This window comes from Rutidosis leptorrhynchoides, chromosome 5 (assembly GCF_046630445.1).
Source record: "Rutidosis leptorrhynchoides isolate AG116_Rl617_1_P2 chromosome 5, CSIRO_AGI_Rlap_v1, whole genome shotgun sequence".
Classification (NCBI taxonomy): Eukaryota; Viridiplantae; Streptophyta; class Magnoliopsida; order Asterales; family Asteraceae; genus Rutidosis; species Rutidosis leptorrhynchoides.
Window position 1 is genome coordinate 16,133,331 of NC_092337.1, and position 5,459 is coordinate 16,138,789.

Genomic DNA, 5,459 nt, shown 5'->3' on the forward strand with positions numbered 1-5,459 from the left:
GAGGCTCATAATACAGATTTGCTGATTCTCGGTAATTGGTATGGCAATTCTCGTTACCAGATGTGGATGAGAATGTGATGAGACTTCAATAGATAAATGTAGTGATTTGCCTGAGGGATTTAAACCAAGGAGCAACGATATTACAGGTATGTCTGCTGGTAATATGGTAGAATATAAAAGAATTCTCCGATATCAAAAGGGTAATCAGGATTTATAGTAAGGCTACTTCGAATGAAAAGTCGAAGTTGATTTGCTGGAGCTGTGACAAAATTGGCTACTTTGAAAAGAGATCGCAAAGTTATTTTCGGTAATAACAATGCCGAAAAAAAATTAGCACAGCTATGTTTTAAACGTTTACTCAGGTTCCGTGATTTTTCAGGTGCATAGTTATATACATTAATCTTTTCTTCTATGAATGAAGTGCGGTTGGTTCATCCTCTTGATTGAGGTGCTTTCAAGAATCACGAAAGGTTTGAACGCAGATTGTAATCATTAAGATACAAATGGAATTTAAGATGAAATCAAGTGGCAAACTTGAAGAATTATTTAGTTTCATATACTATAATCAATATTTTAATTCATTTTAATTGTCCAATGTTATTAGTCCATAGTTGACAGTCCAATAATTCATATATAATTTAATATATAATATTCGAATTAATTAATACGTATCGTGACCCGTGTACATGTCTCAGACTCGATCACAACTCAAAGTATATATATTATTATAGAATCAACCTCAACCCTGTATAGAGAACTCGATCATTACTGCATATAGAGTGTCTATGGTGATTCCAAATAATATATATAGATGTGTCGATATGATATGTCAAAACTTTGTATACGTGTCCCGATATTTAAAGTGCGTAAAATAAATACAGAAATTAAATGACGATAAATAAAATGCGTAAAATAAATAACAGAAATTAAATAACGATAAATAAAATTGCGAGAATTAAAATTGCGATAAAATAAATTGCGATAAATAAAATGTAATATGGAATTAACAGTTAGCTAGGAACAGTTAGCTAGGATTTTGTTAGCGTGGTTTCTTAACAAAAATTTCATATTGTCAATTAGTCTGTTTCTAATCAATTTTTATTGTGTCCATTATTTCTTCATTATGCCACTTGTTGGATTCTGATAGATCAAAATCCAAATATGAAATTGAATTTTAATGAAAATAGTTGTTCTTTGGTGAACGGATACGTAAATCGGTTATTGTAAATAGGATAGTAAATGATCGTTGAATCAATTCCGAAGAATGTACAGTGTAACTTATTAATGTGAAATCTAAATACTCCTCGGGTATTACCTACCCGTTAAAATATTTTCACCATTAACAGTTTGTACAAAAGAATTTCTAATTACAATCTTTATGAAAACATATATACGTATATATTTCTTCAGATGTAATCATGAATTTAATGAGTTAATGTGATATTGATCTCATTTGATTTATCATTAGAACAAGAATATGTAATTTCTAAAACATTAGAGATTACATAATCGCCATGTCGAACGAAAATAAAATAGATAGAACGATACGTAGAACGATGATTATACTTAAGGTATAGAATGAGATGTCGAAGCTGGTGGTGCGGATGTTGTTGTTGGTGGTACTAATGCTGTTGGTGCTAAGGTTGGTGATGTTACTGGTGCTGGTGATATTGATGGTGCTTGCAAATTGTGTACCATGCTCTCTAAAGTTAACACTCGAGCTCGAAGTTCTTTAACTTCTTCTACTAACCCTGGTTGGTTATCAGTGTGAGGTAGAGATCGGATATCTTCTCTAGTTCCGTAAATGGTAGCCTCAAGACGAAAAATTCTTGCAAAAAGGGTATAAACGGTGTTGCGAACGGGTTCGCCGGTGAGCGGGTCAAGTACTCCAAGGTTAGGTGGTAGATTCGGTTCATGATATGGAGTACCTTCTTCCCTTCTCCATAGGGTGAGTATGTCGCGAACCCACCCCCATTTTCTCCAGTAATCACGGTAGTTGATTGGTTGGTGAGCTCCTGTCACGCTATCTTCGGAGTCAGATGAACTTGGTTGGTTCGTAGAGACCATCTTACGCGATCTCAGAAAAAAAAAATTTGGTATGAAAAGTTTAGTGACAGCAATTGATAGTTGGATGGTATTCTCAATGCATAATATGCATAGATATATAGTACCAGGTTCCCTTAAATTACGGAGAAATTTACGGAAGATATCAGGCAAGATCTACAATAACAGATACGCTAAGATATGAATTTTGTCTATACACTATTTATGCAGTCAATGCAGTAAAACGTGTCTAGACTAAGAATGATAAGCAAGTGATTCTCTAAGAATGATAAGCAGGTAATTTTTGACACGAAATGATAAGCAAAACTTTTGACATGCAGACACGGCCGAAGTCCAGACTCACTAATGCATCCTAACGACTTATCAGTTAGACACACTAATGCAGACCTGGTTCGCTAAGACCTCTGCTCTGATACCAACTGTAAAGACCCGTCCTAATCCATCCGGACGAAGTCCATATCGATTACAAACGATTCACAACAGTTGATTACATTGCGAGGTAATTGACCTCTATATGATAAATCTTACAAACATTGCATTCATTTTTAAAAGACAAACTTTCGTTACATCGACAGTTGACAGGCATGTAAAGCATTTCATAATATATCCAAATATAATTGACTTAATAATAATCTTGATGAACTCAACGACTCGAATGCAACATCTTTTGAAATATGTCATGAATGACTCCGAGTAATATCTCTAATATGAGCAAATGTACAGCGGAAGATTTCTTTCGTACCTGAGAATAAACATGCTTTAAAGTGTCAACCAAAAGGTTGGTGAGTTCATTAGTTTAACCTAAATAATCATTTCATAATTTTAATAGACCACAAGATTTCATATTTCCATTTCTCATAAACATACGTCCCATGCATAGAGACAAAATATCATTCGTATGGATTGAACACCTGGTAACCGACATTTACAATATACATATAAGAATATCCCCATCATTCCGGGATCCTCCTTCGGACATGATATTAATTTCGAAGTACTAAAGCATCCGGTACTTTGGATGGGGTTTGTTAGGCCCAATAGATCTATCTTTAGAGTTCGCGTCAATTAGGGTTTCTGTTCCCAAATTCTTAGATTACCAGACTATATAGAAAGGGCATATTCGATTAGATAATCCAACCATAGAATGTAGTTTCGATCACTTGTGTCCATTTCGTAAAACATTTATAAAAGCAGCGCATGCATTCTCAGTCCCAAAAATATATATTACGAAAGCATTTAAAAAGGGATTAATGAAACTCACACATATAAATATTGTAAAACACTTAATAAAGCATTTGCATGTATTCTCAGCCCAAAAATGTATATAAAAAGGGAATAATGAAACTCACACATATAAATATTGTAAAACAGTTAATAAAGCATTTGCATGTATTCTCAGCCCAAAAATGTATATAAAAAGGGAATAATGAAACTCACAATACTGTATTTTGTAGTAAAAATACATATGACGGCATTGAACAACTGAACAATACAGGATTGGCCTCGGATTCACGAACCTATATCATTTATATCTATATTAACTCATATAATTGAAATCGAACGAAGTTTTATATTATTAGTGATATATTTTTTATTTTAGTAAATTATATGTTATATTTATTAAATATGATTTTATGTAACTAATTGTTATTTGGTAAATTAATATTAATAAAAAGTTGTATTAGTTTATAATAATAATAATAATAGTAATAATTTTTAATAATAAAATAATTACAATAATAATAATCATGATAATAATAATATTATTAATGGTAATCAAAATAATGATAATAAAAATATTGTTAGTAAAAATAATAATAATCATTGTAAAATAATAATAATGGTAGTTTTTAATAAAATGATCAGTTTAATAATAACGATAATGAAAAATAATAATTTGATAATAATACATAATACTTAATAATAATTATTATTATAACAATCTTATTACTTTTGTTAAAAAAAAAATAATTCTAATCATAATAATAATACTTATATTAATATTAATAGTACTAATAATGATGCTAATAATACTTATTGACGTTACTTAATCAGAATGATAATAATATTAATCATAGTATTTATGTTATCATAATAACAATAATAAATGATAAATAATAATAAATGTATATACCCTTAGAAGCTTTGAGTAAAAAGAAATGCTCCAGACAGGAATTGAACCCGTGACCTCTCGTTCAACACAAACATCCCTAACCTTCTCACTAGTTCATTTTATTCGATTTAAATCCCCAGTTTAATTCTATTTACCCTATTTAACTGTCTTCATCTTCTTCTCCTTAATTAACTAAATCACCATAATCGTTTTATTCTTCATTATCAATATATCGTTAGCACTTATTATCATATCTAACTCGTCAATACTTTTCCATTATGATATCGTTATCTTCTTCGTATCATAATCATCAGTACTTAACTCCTAATCATAACATCATACATCATATTTCACTCATCATCACATCATCGTCTTATCTAACCCGTATCATCATCAATGATGAATATCATCATCGTTAACATCTTAACGTTACCATCACCTCCCATCTTCATTCATATTTACGCATAACATCATCATTCATTCTATCATTATTATTAACCTCTCGGCCCATTTAAGATAACCAAAGTATAAGCCCAACCACACAATCCAAAATTGAAGTTAGACCCAAGAAACAATATCATCTAGCCCAATGGTTTTAAAGACTTAATAAACTGCTCGATATATAAACAATTTTTGTTTTTTTTTTAGTCGACCAAAAATTTTATAATTTGCCCCACATGCTTAGCTTTTGTCTAGGAACTTTGATAAAGTAATGTATAGTATATTCCATACATCAACTGTATCATCATCATTCATTTCTACAATATCATTATCATTATCATTTCCCTTGTCTTCATTAGAATAGTAATAGCAAGAAGTGCAGCAGCAATTGCGAACAGAAAAAAAAAGGCAGTAGTAGGAACAACTGGTATAGTAGCGGGTCTTAATTGGTGGTAGGTTGATTGTTCACAATGGATATTAATAAGAGAGATCGAGGTAGATAGATATAGATAAACATGGTAGACGATGGTGATTGTGGTTGTTTTGGGTGGCGTTGGTGATTGTGAGGTACAACAGCAACAGGAAACAGGAGGGTGGCTTGGTTTGTGGGTTCACGACAGTAAATAGAAACAGTAAGCACTATACAGCATCTTTGTTTAATAAAAACTTGACTGCAGCTGAAGCTTCGAATAGTAGTCGTGCAAACCGAAACAAATAACATGATTTGGTTTATGGTCTTGATCGTTCTAGAGTCAGGAACAAGGAGCAGCCGTGGTCCGATGTAGCTACAAAATTATGATGGTTATGGTGATGAATGATGTTGGATTTGGTGTTATAAAAA